Here is an 18266-nt window from a genome sequence, read left to right as displayed (position 1 = left end):
GCAGGCAACATCAAACGCCTCTGACTGGCGCTAAGTAAACTTTGTATCTGACATGCAAGTTCTTATCTGTTTGGTTCCAGACTTGAGAGCAGGACACTGTCCCTAAGCAAATCACGTTGTTTCCCTCACAGCTGCCAGCCTGGAAAAATATCAGGGGCACAAAGGGAGGCAGGGGGAGATAGAGAGAGAGGGACAGGGAGAGACAGACACAGAGAGAGACAGCGCAGAGAGACGTGTTTTGTTAGTTCCTAAGCAACACAATATTGTCAAGATGGAAGCTCTCGGAAAAGGAGGGGGCATCCCGTATACTTCCTATGGAGGCCACTCACTAATCCCAATCTCTATCTTTTTGTAAAAATATTAACATTCTGAAGTTGCATAAAGCCTTACCACCCTAGCATCCAGATGTTGTCACCGTGTCCTGCTCGATCACCAGGCCGCTGCCTCTCTGATAGACTCACTTTTTAATGAGGCTAAATCAATGGTTTGATTATATATAGATTCAAACAATGAAACTATTTCCTGATTTTATAAAAATTAAAAATTCCTTTATGTTTCAGATTTTGGTCACTTTGGAGTATCCGCCTTTTTCATTATTAAAAATAAAACCCTTTAAAATGTGTTTCATTTCAGTGGAACTGGAACATAATAACATCTCCCCAGTCTGAGAAGCAGAGAGAGTGGGCCAGAGTATCCTTCTGTCAAAGACGTGTCTGCGGCTTCCTTTGTGTGGGTTTGCTTCAAAACACATTATTCCCTTGGAGGACATCGGCAGGCATCTCTCCTGGGCACCAAGGGAAACTGCTTATAAATCGGGCTGGCCCTCCTGCGTGAGAGACACATCAGCATACTCAGTCAGCAAGTCCTTCTGAGGCAGCAGACTATGACTCTAATCTGCCTGCCTTAGGTCTTAGACGCCCCTGGAGTCATGGCTGCCACCCGACCTGGCAACCTCCACCAGTGACCCTGTTCCACGGTCAGCTGCAAGCTGACTTCCTTCCATATCCACTATAGACAGATGTTAGCCGCATCAGGAGAAGCCAACAGAAGGCTTAGAGACCAGGGGTTCTCGGGCCCTGGGGAGATAAGGACTCCGCAGCCCTGCTTGCCCCGGTGGTCCAGAGTCTGGTGAGTCCACAGCAGTTGGCAGCTTGTGGGAAATGTGAAATTTCAGGTGGTGTCACAAACATGCCTGATCCAAAGCTGTATCTTAACAAGGTCATCAGGGTCTGAGATGCCCGCCCTACTCTCCGACCCAAGGTTCTAGAGATGACCTGAAGTGATATCCCTGGGTGTATGCCTCCAAAATGCCCCCAATGGCCCTGCTGAGTCCTGGGTCTAGGAAGAAACTGTGTGGCATTAGAGACCATTAGCATCATGTGGACCACATTGATTTTGGCCTCTTTGTTGGCTGCCAGTGATTACGAGCTGGTGAGAGATGTTCCAAAGGGACACGAGGACTCTGAACATGTGGGATGCTTTTGGTGCTAAGTCCCTTCAGGGAGTCTGGGCCACTGCTGAGGCTCTGTGGCCCTGTGGCCCTTCCCTGTCCTTGTATCCCAGGGCCGAGTCTCTACACTGAAAACCTGCCCTTGCATTTTCCCTGCTTCCCAAAGTTTACTGTCAAAGGCAAAGTAGGACTCTCCTGATACATCCAGGCCTTCCAGTTCTCAGTGTGCCTACTCTAACTCCTCCGCTCCTGAGACCAACAATTGCATCATTGTCCTTCCCAGGCTAGCCCACTTCCCCAACAATTGCATCATTGTCATTCCCAGGCTAGCCCACTTCCCTAAGAGGATGCATGAAGGCATTAGGTGAAGGCCTGTGGTATGGCACAGAGGAAGACTGCCAGTCTAGCACGCATGAAGTTCCGAGCTCAACCTATAGCACCGGATAAACTGTGGGGTAGGATAGCACCTATCTGTAACCCCGGCATTTGGGACGTGTACGCAGAGGATCAGAATTAGGACAGTACCTATCTGTAACCCCGGCATTTGGGACGTGTATGCAGAGGATCAGAATTTCAAGGTCATCCTGAACTAAATAGTAAGTTTTAGGCCAACCTAAGATATATGAGATCTGTCAAAAAGATATAAAAGAAAACACACACACACACACACACACACACACGCTCTCACACACATCTGGTTGAATCACATCAAAATAATTCTCACAAATCCCTTTAAATGTCATTCAAAAGAGCCCTCCATTGTACAGGTAGAGGCCAGGATGAGCAAGTGCTTCCATTTAATATTAGCTTATGAAGGCCACATCTTTACAGGCAAAAGTAAGCAGAATATTGAAGCAATCCGTCTATTCTGGGAAGCAATTATTAAACCAAAAACCTATAATTGGAAGACACAAGCATTTAAGGACTAATTTATTTAGCATATTCTGCTGTCAAGCCTGATAGTGTTAATTATCCGAGGCTGACATTAGCTTTGGTTTCTGACAGAGTTATTTTATAGTATCTTTCCCCCGTGCTTCCATAAAAGGAGTTCACTTTGATCCACCCGTTCCCATTAGGTGGGTCTCCTGGTGACAAGGAAGGGGGTGGGGTCAGTGTTGTGGGCAGTGTTGCCCCTCCCCCCTCTGGTGGCATTGCTCGGGTTCAGGAGATCATCTCACCTCCCCAACCCTACCCTCACCCCTTCACCATTTGACCAGGGCCAATCCATTTTCGGCTTATTAGATAAAAAACGGACAAGTATCCAACGGACTCACAGGCCAGATGACACTCACCCACTGATCCAAGGGTCCTCTTTGAATTACAGAGGCGAAAGCAAGGGTCCCTGCTGGCAAAGATGGCAGCACAGCCAATGGTCTTCTATCCAGGGCAGAGTGTGGCTGTCTCCCTGGCTTCTCCTTTATGGAGCACAGAAAACTGGAGTCTTGTTTTCAGGAGGGACAGAGGACAGAGGACAGAGGACAGAATTAGGGCCCCAGAGCTGTGGTCTTTTGAGCCTGAGCTGTGGAAATGCCCCCAGAGGGAAAGAAAAGCATTCAGTTCATTCAAGCGGTATGGTATTGGAAAACCATGGCCATCATCGTGCCTACTGTGTGCCAGGTGCTTCACAGGCAACTTCTCTTCTAACGCCAACAGTAGCCCTGTGCAAAGGGGTGGCAAGTGTCTCAGTCACTTTCTTATCACTGAAGGAAAAATGCCTCCCAGAAGCAACTTGAGGAGGAGGGCTGCTTTCAGTTCCTGCATCAAGGGTACAGTCCTCACGGTAGGGGCACCGTGGTGGTGGGAACATGAGCGCAGCATCTGCAGTCAACGGACAGAGGGATCAGGTATCTCATTCGTCCCAGGAGCTCAGCCACACTCAGGACAGGACCTCCCCCCTCAATCTGCTGTGGAAACTCCCTCGCAGATGCGCCCAGCAAATTGTCTCCTAGGCGACTCCAGATGCTGTTAGGTTGACAGCCAATATTTACCCTCACAGTGAGCTTCCCTTATATGGACGAGAAAAGTGAAGGGCGGTGACGTAACGCGGTGACATAACGCGCCTCCGGCCCTCTCTCCCGGAAGCAGCAGGCATGGACGCCTGCCTGCACAGCCCCGTGTCCAACGCATGCCGCTTAGCTGGCAATTGAAGGCAGTCTTCTGCATCTGGTCCATGTTGCCTCTTCTCCCACTCCCTGCCTCCTGGACACAACAGTTCAGGTCCCCCGCATCGGGTGGCCAGCTCCAAATAAACTGGCTTCCTGGAGCGGCCACCTTCCTAACACTTGCATTTATTGATCAAAAACCACAACTTCAATTAACTTTCTCTGAAAGGGGTTTGGGTAAAGTCTCTATTCTCCTCAGGGGCTGGATGTTTGATATATTATTTTTGTTCCAGCACTTAGATAATACTTCAAGCTCACCTCTGGTTTGTTACATGATTCACTGAGGCAATGGCTGCTAAATGCTATCCAGGTAGTGATTCCGTGCTCCTGCCCTGACCACAGATGATCTATTTAATTGATTTTACCGAGACTCCAGTAGCTGCTATATTACCTCGGGGCAAAATTACTCATTTCTTGCTTCTAAGACCTAGTAATTTATATGCCGAAACATGTAATAATCTATTATATCAAATACCCACTCGTATTTGAAAAAGAAGAGGAGCTTGCTGCCAAGCACAACAGCTCTGGACAGAAAATAAGTCCAGGTGACTTAGGAGTCCGCACAAAAGAGCCTCGCGTTCCTGACACGCTGTGAGAGGGAAAACAGCGGAGGGAAGAGAGGAAGTGGGCTGGGTAAATATTAGGAGAGGCTTTTAAAGCAGCCTTGATCACTGGGTCCTGAGGATGTACTTATCAAGAAAGGGGGCCCTAATGATGCTTAATATTGATACAGCCTTTCCAGTGTGACAGGCAGGTGATGGGGGAGCTGGTTCTCAGGAGATGAGCAGGTGGGCAGATGATATGCCACACTCGTGGCCTCAGACCAAACCGCAAAGGCCCTGGAACTACAAGGAACTCTGAACAGCAGAGACGAAAGTATAGGAAGACTACTTCTCCAGGCTGGGTGTATACACACCACACACACACACACACACACACACACACACACACACACCAAAGCAAGACAGTGGTAGACACAGGTTGTGAGAAGCTAAACAACTTGGATCCGGCAGCCATCTGAAAGCACCCTGGTGCTGCTGCCCACTTCCCTGGCGCTCTCAGGCCTCTGGAACAGTGGTCACATCGGCTACTTCCTTTTAGTAAACGTTTTTGCAAGGCCTGGGACAGTCAGCAAAACCTGCCCCTGTCCCTTTTCCCTCCCTGACCCATAGTTCTACAGTGCTGAGGAGCGGTGCTCAGCCTCAACACAGACAGCTAGGAACATCCCCAGCACCAGCGCAACCTACCAGGTCTGAGGCTGAGCATCAGTAGGTACAAAGCCGTGCTATGGGCTGTGCAGTCTCCTTAGCTGTCCTAACGTTGTCTGTCTCATGGAGTTAGTCAGGCTGAATGACATCATATTGACTGGGACTTTAACCAAGCACCTGGCACAGGACAGCATGCGCCATAAATCTTAGTTCCCTTCCCCTGTTGCTCAGATGCTGTCCTTCTGACTGTTCCATCTTCCTTTGGGACATAACTAGTAACAGCTGGGAACTACCTGGTCAGCTTATTTCATCCCACATGTCCCTGAAAGTGAGTCTTCTATTCTCTGTAACCTCCTCCCACCAGAAACTCCTCTCCTTTCATCTCTGGGGAAATCTGGACACCAGAGACTGGCTAGCCAAACCCCAAAGTGTCTGTGCTGGCTGGACCAGCACTCCCCCATCTCCAGAACTGAGCATCCAGGTCCCAGAAAGCCCCCATCCCAGCAAACCAAGGCAGTGGTGCGCAAGCATCATCACCAGCAGAGAGCTGGCTTTTCTCGTCCCATAGCTGCAAACAATGGCAAAGAACTTCAATAAAACAATGGGGGACAAAACAAAACAGGAGACAAAGGTATCCTACAGCTCAGAAACTGAGTGTTCTTATCAGGCAGCCGAGGGGCACATGAGAGCCATCCCACACATCAGACGCACTCCCGGCCAGTCCACATGTTGGATGCAATTCAGTAAGAGAAATTCAAAAGCACCTACTTCTTATCAAGAGGACTCGAGACCTCCTTCCATGGGGAGAATGAGAAGATGGAAGCACGTCTCGGTGTGACATTGTTTCCTTGATACTCACTAACATCGGTGACTCCCACTTGGAGTAGCCTCCCAGCCCAGAGTGCCGCTCAGTGCCCTTGTGACACAGCGGACAGAGCTCAGACTTAAGAATCAGGCAGACATTGGGGGACTCCCACTGTGCCACATTTACAGGGTTGTAAGACTCAGAGAGGCAGCTAAGAGCTCTGGGCATGGAGTTCCTGCAAAGTCGTCCATCTCCCCTTGGATTGTTATGAAGGGATGATAAAAATAATCTGTGTGAAACGGCTAAGCTGGCTTTCATTTCCGGTACCACAGACAATCAGATTGCTTGAAGACACTCCCAATATGAAACACCTAGAAAATGCTGAATAGATTATACTGAAGAGTCTTTGAAAAGTAATAACTGGGGTTATAAGACAGAGAAATTTCCAGGGACCCAAAACAGAAACCCCAAGCTGTCGCCGCAGCTGCAGGAGGGAGGGCTGCTAGATCTGGTCATGCAAGGGCTGGGGCACAAATGTCCTCCTGTTGCGCAGGGAGCCTCGAGCCTCCCTTGCCCTCTGCAAACAGAGTCCTGAGTTTGCACTCAGAGGGTGAGCTGCCTCATGCGAGGCTCCAGAGAAGGAAAAGAGAAATGAGACCGCCCCTCCCTGTAACCCTTGAAAGCCAGTGTGTGTGCCTTCACGCGAGTTTGAGTTCTGTTATTCTGGATGCATGATTAGAAAATTAATGGGAAGGTGAGATCAGTTGTGCCAGCACCATTTGTTGAATATGCTTTCTTTTTTTTCCATTTTATACCAGACAACCCAGACAACTAAGAGGACCCTAAGAGATACATACATGGATCTATATAGGAAGAAGAAAAAAACAAAATTGGGAGTGTGGGAGCCATGGGAGAGGATAGAAGGGGAGAGGGGAGGAAGGGAGGGTAGCAGAGGAAAATGTATAGCTCAATAAAAACAATAAAAAAAATCAAGAAAACTGATCAGGGCCAACAATCCCAGTAGGCTTGGGGGAGCAAATGAAAATTTTTCTCTAGAAGCTCAGAACTTCCCTCAATCTGCAAAAGTTCCTCAGACAATGCCCACTCTGCATACAGGACTCTCCAAATTCATGGAGAAGCAGTCCACAGTGAGCAGGAGCTGACAGGCTGCAGGTGCCAACCCGGGAATGCCCACACAAGCTACCAGGATTAAGATGCAAACTACTGTTTGAACAGTACCCCCATGATGCTCACAGGAAAGGGTTTCTGGAAGTCTAACAATAGTCATAGACTCACCAACGCCAACGGTCCTGGCACGGCTGGCAAGAGCCGGGAAAGTGACAGGTGGGCACGACAACGAGGATCTGGAGCAACCAAACTGTGACATTCGAGGGAGGGAGACCACACTGTGGGTAGACAGGAAAATAGAGAAATACAGATACAGATGAGATATGAGGATGGCGGAATGAGGCATTTCCATGCAGATCTAGGGAGAAATCCAGAAAAGGAGAAGAAAAGTAATCTTCAAAGAAATGGAGTCTAAATTTGGACATCAGCCTGTGAGTTCTGAGCTAAGCACAAGAAGTAAACATGTACTTTAACATGAGACTGGAATTGCAGAACCCACACACATACATACACATGTACACACAAACACACACATAGATATACACATATTACACATATACAGACATACACATGCACATATACACACATGCATGCACAAACACATAAACACATATACACACACATATAGATACACATACAAACATATACATACATAAACACATATACAAATACTTGTACAAATGAAAACACAGACTTATACACAGACACATGAACAAACAAATATACATACACACAAACAATTAAAATCATGGAGAAAACATATTACTTTAAAAAAACTATTAGACTGCCAGAAACTTTTTTTTAACATTTCAATATAAAATTTTTAATGACAGAGCAGAAGTGATAAAACTTTATGGCAAATACCTATGACAACCAGACCATAATAATCTAGTATTTGCTTAACAATATAGTTCTCCATCTATCTATATATAGATTTATCTGTTAACCATTTATTTTAGGCTGTTGTTATTTTTATTTGGGGATCATGCGAGAGTGTGTGTGTGTGTGTGTGTGTGTGTATGTGTGCATGCGCACATGTTTACATCTGTATGTGTGTATATACCTTCTCAAAGAAAGCTCCGTCACTGCACTTCCTCCTGGATGCCTTCGTTCAGGTGGATGTGTAGTGACACTTCACTGTGGTTTAAATTTGCACATCCCTGATAACCAACATCACCAAACACGTTCTCATAAACTTATAGTCCGTTATATATCTTCTTCAGTGTAGTGTCTGTTTGGGTCTTTTGCTGACAGCACACTTTTGTTCAGCAATAAAATATCCCAGAAGGCAGCAGAATAATATTTCATCAATCAGAGTCCAATCAAGAAATTGAAGGCAAACCTGTAAGACAGACAGAAAATTTCTGATGTAATAAATAATTAACTAATAGAAGGTGGCCAGCCAGCGAGTGGGCAAACAAACAGGGTAGCAGTTGAGAACATACTGCCTGTTGGGCGGAGGGGACAATGAACTGGAGAGGAAATCAGAATCTCAGAGGTAGGAGGAAGCCCTGCAGCAGTGAAATGCAGACCACAGAGGAGAAGCCATGGTTGCCATGACAACAGAGTGCCTGCTGATGTGGTGACCAACTGGCCACTGCTGAGCCAGGCTTGTTGAGATCCATGCTCTAATGCAGCCATGGAGAAGCTGACTGGAAGGAGTCACAGATGAACTAGGAACTGTGCCACAACAACAAAAGGAAAGGGCTCCTTTTTCCTGCGTCCTGCCCCGGCCTTGCGGCATCTCTCTAGTGCTCTCTATTGGCTGAGCCTGAGGGTTCGGAGAAGCTCAATCTACAGAGGTCAGGTCACAAACCAAGAGAAGAGGGTTTCAGGGCTAGGTATAGGTATTTTAGAACTCCTTGTGTGTGGGGGGGTGGGGACAGAACTTAAACTTCTGTACCCAGTCAATGTACCCATGAACCTAGACTTCTATACCCAGTCAACCTGTCACTCAAGAGTGTAGGCACAGTGGTGACTAAAAATGAGGGGCTTTATAATCTTAAAGAACTCAGAGAAGAAAATATGTAACATATAGGTAAACTTATCACACCATCAAACTGAGAATTTATTACAAGGAAACCCTCAATGCAAGAACCACTAAGAGAACATTAAAACAATAGAGATAAAATGTAAAAAAAAGTGATAACCAGCAGAATTGATAAAATTGCAAGTCAATGACAAGAAAATAAATATTAATGAGCTGAACAATATGAATTAAAATGATTTAAAATAATGACAAGTCTGAAGAATACAAGCTAAGGGTAATTAAAATAGGACAATATTGGAAAAATAGTGGCAGTTTAAATGTTTTGTGATCTTTCATTTCATAATGGTGCAGATCAAAAACGGCTTAAAAATCCAAACAGGTAACTGGTACTCCTTGAAAACATGCAACCCAATTCTGGATGACACATCTGTTTTATTTTTTAAGTTAATATGCAAAGTCACGGGTGTCATTGTGACATTTTCCTGCACGCATGTCACCAAACTTCCTTCTCATTTACCCTCCCACACTGACCCCACCGTCCTCCATCTCTGACCCCTCCATGCCCCAAATGGCCTCGTCTGGGGTCTCTAGTTGTATTCTGCTACACTCCCCTGTTCCCTGGCCTTTTAGAATGCTCTGTCCCCTCTCTCAGTGTCTTTTCTAGTTCCGTGCCCTATATATGTGTGCACATGTATTAAAACCCACATCCCACATATGAGAGAAAGTGTCTAGTGTCTGTCTCTGCTTTTGACTCATCTGCTTAACACAGCAACCTCTAGCTCAAACATTTTTCTGCAAAGGTCATCATTCCCTTTCTCTCGAAGCTTGACAAACCCCACTGTGTCTACCCGATGCATTTTCTTTATCCATTTACCTCTTGGTGGATGTCTGATCCCAGGCCCTAAACTTCTTCATTCCTGTAGTATTTCCAAGGATTCCCCAGAAGCAACTGTAGGGGAAAGATAATACCTCCTGAGGGACAAAACTAGCTTACTTTTTGCTTTGTTAGGACGAATTATCAAGTTTCATGTCCGCTCCCTTCATGACACAAACCCACGTTGCATGCTGCATCTGTCTGGGCCTTTTACCTCATGCTCCCTGAGATTTGAGGGTTGTGTTCATTTTGTATCACAGAGAAACCAACCACTAGCTAACTAATAGTTTAAATGAGTAGCTACTTCTGAGTTCTCTGCTCAGGTCTGAGAAGCTACAGCTAGAGAATGAATAGATGTGTTCTCGGGGGGTGGGGGGTTGGGACTCGCTACTTCCAAGCACGCTCAGGTTGCTCTGGGTGAACTATGGAACTGATGCCCCCGTTCTCCTCACTGGCTCTCAGCAGGCTGCTTTCTTAGCTCATGGAGCGCACAGGACCCCCGCCATGTAGAAGCCAATAATGTAGACTTTCTTGCTATCAAATCCTTATTGAGAGACAGAGAGTGAGCGAGCAGGTGCACATGTGAGTGTGGGTTACTCAAGAGTATGGAAGCCAGAAAATAGCACTGGGCATCATTCTTGGGGATATACTCTTTGAGACAGTTTTGCATTGGCCTGGAGCTTACCGATTTGGTTAGACTGCCTGGCTGGGAGCCCCAGGAATCTTCTATTTCTACCTTCCCAGAGCTGGGTTTGCAAGCATACTCCCTTCCACCTCTCCTGCCGTGATTTTAGTCAGACTTCTTTACCTCTGACCCTAAGACTGGTATTTAAAGAGGCCAGATGATTGTATCAGCTTCCCCTGCTTAAATCCCCTCTTCAGGCTCACGAAAACTGCAGGCGCTACACCTGCAAAACCCTCCGCAGCACAGGGAAGGTGTGTGCTGGCAGAGGAGCCTCTGAGGACATCCTGCAGCCCGGTCCACTGCAGAGAACAGGGGGACAGAGACAGAAGTTGGCATTCGTGTGGCTTTCTGTGTTATGAGTAACAATAACCCTATATCTCTGTCCCAAGAGCTCCATCTGCTCTGTCAGTGTCCGTGAAACAGTGCAAGCAGCTTCTGAGGAAGGTGAAGTCAAACCCCAGACCTGGCACAAAACACAGGCTGGAAGTGAAAGACTGAGCAAGAAAATGAACGACAAAAACCCCACCTTGTATCTAAAGCATTGCTTTAGTAGTTTTTATGTTAACTAGATGTTGACATAGTGAAAGTTTTAGACTATTGGGTTAAAATATATTATTAAAATTGATTTCACCTGGCTTTTTCACTTCTTAATCTGGACTCTAGAGAAACATGTACATTACATCTGGAAGGTATTTCTGTTATGTCACCAGACAGTACTGGTCTGAATGTCCAGCTACCACAGTGAATTCCTGGGAGCTAAGACAAGGATTGTCTTAGCCCCAAAGACAACAGATTATTTTTGGAAATTTCCAGATTTTGTAATCCAAAGTTATTTAGGTAGGACGTTATCTCAAAGTATACAAAGCCCACCATCCCCAACATTTGTTAATCTCCTCATGTGTACATTGACTTTACCTAACTGGGCTCTCTCTATATTTACGTCTTTATATTTTTATCAGGCGTATAGAATAGATCCCTAATGGCAGTGGTGGAAATAGCTCAGTCGTAAGAACCCAAGTTTAATGAGCAGAGCCCAATGCTGGGGGCTGCGGGGACAGACAGGTCTCTGGGACTCACTGGCCAGCCAGCCTTGCCAAATCAGCAAGCTCCTGTCTCAAAATTAAGAATAATAATAAAAGGAATAGTGACTAAGGAATAACAACCAAAGTTGATCTTGGATCTCTGCATACAGGTTCACTGCTCACATGTATCTCCTCACACATGAACATACACACTAAAAGAAAGATTCTAACACAGGAGCGGGTTCAAGAACAGGGTTCAACGCCCATTTTAATCAGCAAGGTCAAGAGATGCTCTATAAGTTCGAGAAACAGGAGCACTCAGTGCACAGCCGAGGGGCCTTGCTCTGTCACAGACCGGGTGGGAGGCAGAGCGGGGAAACGCTGTGGATTGGTTGGTTCCTCCATGCAAAGAGCAGAGTCAAGAGGAAGACACCAGACAGCAGTGCACGGTTGGCTGACACGTTGGTCAGCATGCTGGACAGAGGCTCTTTGCTCCTCTTTCCTTGGTACAGCTTGAGCATCCCTAATATGAAATGTCTGGGACCAGAAATGTCTCAGACGCCAGTAGCTTCAGTTTAAACTATGTGCACACATATAATCAGACAGGGTCTTAGGGCTGGTCCCCAAATCTGAACACAGAATTAATCCACCCTCCATGTGCATCTTATACGTGTGGCCGGGATGTCACTCCATGTGGTATTTTAGTGTCCCTCCCTGCATGATTACTGCCTGTCACGTGAGGTCAAGGGTGGGACTTTCCCACTTGAGTCACATCAAAGCCCACAGAGCAGCAGATTCTGGACCATTTTGAATTTTAGGTTTGGATTCACTATGCTCAGCCTTTGTCTTATTCTTGCCGTCCTTGGCCCCAAAGAAAGGGGAAACGTCAGGAGGAACCCCTGAGTCCTGCTGAGCTCCATGGGGTGCTTTGTCAAAGAAGAAAGTCAGACATCTGGCTACAGTGCTGCTTGTTCTCCACAATGGAGCTCACCCACGTTTCGGCCCCGCACCCCAAATGGTAGACAATCAGGAGCTGGCAGCATCCGATACCTGCATCTGCTCCCCACTCCCCTCCACTCCAGATAGTGGCATTTTGTAGAATCTGGAGGCAGATGCCGCAAGCTGGGGCTAAGTGGATGTGAGCAGGGGTTTGCGGCTGGCAGGTTCCCTTTCTCTCTCTACCCATGACATCTTTTTCATAACCTGAATTTCTTTAATTAAAAAACATCTGCCAACTCTTGTTATCTGCAAAGATGAGCACAGGAACTCTTGAAAAGCCCATCTGCAGAGGATGCAGGCAGGTGGAAGAAAAACCTGCTAGAGCCAACCAAGTGAGACGAGGAGGAAGAGAAGCTCCCAAACTGTGTGTGTGTGTGTGTGTGTGTGTGTGTGTGTGTGTGTGTATGCTTCTGTGTGTGTTGTTTGTGTGTGTGTGCTTGTTTCTGTGTGTGTGCTTGTGTGTCTGTGCATACTGGTGCATGTGAGTGCCTGCTTGTATATATGCATGCTTGTGTATGTGTTTGCTTGTGCAATGCGTATAATGCATATGAGTGTATTGGTGCATCTCTGTGGTGTATATTATGTGAGTGTGTGTGCATTGTGCATATATGAGTGTTATATATGCTGTAATATTATGATGTGTGTATATAATGTTTATATGGGTGAGTACATTTATGGTGTGTATGATGTGTGTATATACATAGATGTATGTTTATGTATAATGAATCTGTGCATGTGTGGTATATATGATATGTGTATGAGATGTGTGGTACATGCACATGTGTGTGTCATTCATGCGTGTGCATGTGTGGAATATGTATAGTATGTGTGGTGTATGTGTATGATGTGTGGATATGGTATTTGTGTGCAACATAGGAAGCTGCAAATGGAAAGATCTTGCCATCCACCTGTCTAAAACCTCCACTTCTGCCTGAGAGCTGTAGGAAGTAGGGACCATGAACATCATATATCTCATATGCACTTCACAAAATGATTGACAGCTGTACTAAACCTCTGCAGACCACAGAGGAAAGGCCACTGAGTTCAGGATGACTTGTTGGGATTTCCAGTACACTTTGACCAGAGTAAGTCCTGCTGGCTCAGTGGGAAGAGATGGCCACGTCTTGGCTGCCTTCTTCTTTGACCCTTGACACTTCTAAAGGGCCATTCTCAACAATATCTAATGACCACCACTGATACTGGAACAGGGCACACATGGGGGACACATTCTCTGGTGAACCTATGAAGCTAACAACAGAGATGACATTGTCTGTCCTCAAAACTTTTGAATCCATCTTCCCTCAACCTGGAGGGGCTGTTGCACAATGACAATTCTAAAACTCCTTAGCATTCTGTGAAAAGACTCAGAGGTTTGGAGGGAATGAGTCCCACCAGGGCCCACTGCTCCCCTCCCTTTAATCCCTTTCCTATCTTTCCCCTTTCCTCTTAGCTGCATCTTACATCACATGCCAACACTCCAGCCAAGACACCCAAGCTCCAAATGCTTCCTACACCTACATCTACCTGAGCAAGCTTCTGGGACTCATGTGGACACAAGAGCAGATCCTGTGCCTCTGCAGACCTGGTCCAGGACAGAGGCAAAGCCAATGCCATAGACTTAGGGACTTCTGACCTTCTGGACTCAGAGTGTGACCCGGAAAGTGCAGATGGCAAGGCCGCATCTCAGAGTGGGGACATGTCCTGATCCTGCGGCTTCCTCGTCCTGCATGGAGGAGCGCAAGGAGGCAGCTAAAGCAACACCCAGAAAGCGTGTGGCCCGGGTGAGGACTGTGCCATCTGGGTGCTGACTGTGATGTTCTCCTCCAGGCACTTCTGTTGCCACACCTCCTCTGAAGATAAATTCGCATGTCGTCCTTCCCCAACAGAGACTCAGAGAAATCCTCCTGCTTCCATGGTTCAGGCCTGGGGAATGTCTCAACCTGCATCTTGTTTCCCCTGATTGAACCTGAACTCCATCCCTGGCCCCTCAGATCTGGACCAAATGTGTTCGGAGCAGCAGCGAGCAGCATCCTGGCACCATGGAGAGGATAAGGGCCCTGTGCCTGGGCAATCCCAAAGCACACTCCATTGTGGCTCATGGTGAAGAGGGAAGCCCGATGGCTGCCCTTCTATCTGTCTAGTGTGTTTGGTGGTATTTGACCTATTGCTTTAGTGGTCCTTAGGACAAGCTTCTAAACCTGCAGCCAGAAAGCCATGTTCTGGGGCAGTCCAGCGGTTATCACACGAGAGTAATTCTGAGCTGGTGCGTTCTTAGTCTTTTTGCCTAGTGTTAGAAAGAGATTTGTTACAGGTTTAGATGACAGGAAGTAAGTAGCATTCATATACAGTGAGGGTGAGCCCCAAAGAGGGGGTTACTCCATTTCTTTATATTTGTAATACCAATTCTTTAAAAAAAAAACATTTATTATGTTTACTTATTTAGTGTGTGTGCGCGAGGCATGTGTTCATGTCTTAACAGACATGTGGAGGTCAGAGGACAACTTGCAACACTCAGTTCTCTCCTCCCGTCATAGGGGGCCCAGGGAGCTAACTCAGGTCACCAGGCACGGCAGAAAGCACACTTACCTACTGAGTCATCTCATTGTCCCCCCAAATGTCATCCACTAATGGAGATTTTTTTTTTTTTTTTTAGTTTCCCAGACTGACGGGATCCTCTGTGGAAGTCTCACAGCCCTTGTTCCTAACTCTCTAAATTGTATGTGGTAACAAGCACAGAGCAGCAAACCTTGGCTGGTGACGTAACAGACACAAAAGTAATTTATTGTTGATGCTGTCATTTGATTTCTCTCCACTTTTCATCAAGAGATTTTTAAAAATAAAATTAACAAGTAAATACAGGGTTCAGCTATTCTCTAGAAATTTCCCCATCCCTCCCAGCCAGCTCTGCTTCCCCTCACGTATTCTGGGCCAGAGGGAGGAGGGAGGGGAGCCTACACAAGGCTTACTCTTTTCTCAAAAAAAAAAAATTCAATTAAAGCCCAGGTGAGGACAGTAGAGCTAATCCGGAAACGAAAGCTGAGGTGTGGGTTGGATCCTGCAAGAACAAGGCATCAAACATCGTAGTCCCCCCCTCTGACGGCATCGTAATGTCACCAACCAAAAGGCTTCCTAGGGTGGCAGAGGAGAAACACACAGTATTGTCCCCCATCCTGGCCACCACGGTAAAAACCTCATTTTCACGTGTCCCACATATTTCCACATGAAGGGATAAAGGAAACGGAGTGGGGGAACCAGGTCAGGAGGAGCAAGCTGTTGTACAGAGCACGTGAGTTGTTGCTTTTACTCATAGAGAGTTAAGTGAAATGAGTTTCCATAAACTGCAAACCAGCTCCTCTTCATCCTACCACACGCACTCAGGAGCAGCCTCACTTCATAGGGACCAGCACAGCCGTTCAACGTTATCGAAAGAAAAAGAAGAAATCCTCTCTTCAAAGCCAGTTCTCGAGTTTCTGTTGAAGAGAAGTAATGAGACTAGCAACACCAAAATGACCACGTGATCCTCGGAGCTCACAGAACTCCAAAGCCTGTAAAACGTCACAGCATGTCTGCCCCCAGCCAACAGAAAGAAATCTCCCAACGTCCTCTAGGGTCCCACTGTGCGTCTAGCTTGCAGTTGCTGCATTCCAAATTGTGCTTTCTTTGCATTTAAAGGACCTAGCAAGACTTTCTAGGGATGCTGTCCTTGAAACATGTTGGGTTGCGATTTCATAGTACAGGGCTGTCCTCCAAGCCAAACTGTTAGCATCTTCAGGAGTTCATCCAATCCTGCTTGCCAAAGACCATCTCAGCTGGGTGTGCTGTCAGTTGTCTTCCCTCTAGGAAGAAGTGAGTGGGGAGTGCCACGGGACCCGCACACAGGTACTAGGAACCCAGCCTCTGCTCCCAGCCAGTTTTATGGAATTCTGCCCTAATTGCACATGGCCCCTTGGTCTCTGGGAAGAGCTAGAGAATATGGGGGAAAAGGATGAGGGGAGACAAGTCCACCTACATAAGCCATGGGGAGCCATCACCCATGTTGGGTGCATGCCTTGCAGAGTGGTTAATTTAAAATGCCTGGCACTCCTATCCTTAACCCCTTACCCATTACTATGTAAGTAAGTCCAGTAAACTCATTGGTTTCCCCAGAGTAAGCCTCGGTAGAATTGTGCCTTGGTTTTCCATTGGGACCACAGGAAGGATTGTACATTGTTTATATCTTCTCAAGAGAAGGAATTTTCAACACAAAGACAGCAATCTTCCATCAGCAGATGACGATAATGGTTAAATATCCTCTCCTGCCCCCAGGGCTGAACATCCGGAAGCCACTCGGCCTTCGTTGGGTGATTATTTCTATACTTTATATGTTTCTGTTTTGTGGTTCGAGCCCCAAATTACACTTGGCAAGATTAGTCTAAATAGATGGGAAAAATATTCAGAGTTGTTAGTGGGGACATGCTCCCACAGACCCCCCCAAATATTACAGGCTATTGCTACCATTCCTAGGGACTCTACAGAACCTGATGCTGAGTCCCTATCACTGAAGATGCCAGTTACTCGAGTTGTGAGGTATGAAGAAATCAAGGGTCATCCCTACTGGCCAGCTTTCTGAGTGCTGGAAGGTACTCAGCACAGCTCTGGAGGAGAAGAGCAATCACCAGTATTACCCAGTTGCGAGCCCTGGGATATATATCAGCCAGCATGGCAGGATAGGACCACTGGTGCCGTGGCATTATGGGAGTATAATAGCACACTGTTATGGGAGTCACCAACCACTTTCTGATTGGATTCACGACACTCTTCATAAGACAGAAGTCATGCTTGGCACAGTTATCAGGATCAGGACCTGTGAGAAGATAGGTCACGGGCCCTATAAGAGAATCCACTGCTACTGCTGTGCTAAATGAGCACAGTATTAAACTGACTCCTGGTGACTTGTTAGAGCACAGATTAGTGCACCCTCCATCCTCATCAGAGAAGTTCTCTTAGCAGTGGTGGTAATGAACACAGAGAGGCCCAACTACTCAAGGTGCGGAGAAAGAGAGGGTGGGGTTCTCAACCCCAAAAGATGTACCTATGCCACCACCTCCTCCCATGGGTCATGGGTCATGACAGCAGAGCAGGAGGAAATATTGTAAGAGCCAAAGGTCATGGGGAAATGAGAGTTGTCTTTTATTACCAGTGGCAATGCAAAAATCCTACGTCAATTTGAATGGGTTGGGGAACCTTGAAAAATTCAACATATGCATACCATATATACAGCAGCCAAGTTCCTTGATGATGTGGGATTCCCCTCTGTATGCTATGAATATGTTTTATTACCATTGGTTAATAAAGAATCTGTTTTGACCTATATCAGGGCAGAATATAACCAGGCTGGAAGAGATATATAGAGAGAGTAGGCAGAGTCAAGGAGACATCATGTAGCTGCTGAAAGAGACAGATGCTGGACCCTTACTAGTAAGCCACAGCCTCGTGCCGACACACAGGTTAATAGAAATGGGTTAATTTAAGATGTGAGAGTTAGTTAATAAGAAGCCTGAGCTAATAGGCCAACCAGTGTCGTAATTAATATAGCTTCTGTGTGATTAATCGGGTCTGGGCATCCAGGAAACCTTGGGTTTCCCCAGTGGGTTGAAAAGTGATGTCTGCACCATGACCCTCCTGTGACTGTTTGCAGCAGTTCCCTTCATAACTGCCGACACTCAGAAGTAACCGTGATGTCCTTCAGCAGGACACACGGTGGTATATCCTGACAGCTGAATATTACTCCGCGATGAAGAAGAAGCTATCCAACCATGAAGACACATGGAGTAACAATTGCCTATGAAGAACTGAAATGCATCACACCGAATGGGCTACATGGTATATGCTGTTAACTGTATGACATTCTGGAGAAGATGACTCTGGAGAGTAAAAAGATGAGTGGTTTCCAAGGGTTCGGAG

This window comes from Arvicola amphibius, chromosome 12, assembly GCF_903992535.2.
Source record: "Arvicola amphibius chromosome 12, mArvAmp1.2, whole genome shotgun sequence".
NCBI classification, from domain to species: Eukaryota; Metazoa; Chordata; class Mammalia; order Rodentia; family Cricetidae; genus Arvicola; species Arvicola amphibius.
The sequence above is the reverse complement of the archived record's forward strand: the minus strand, read 5'-3'. Positions refer to the sequence as shown.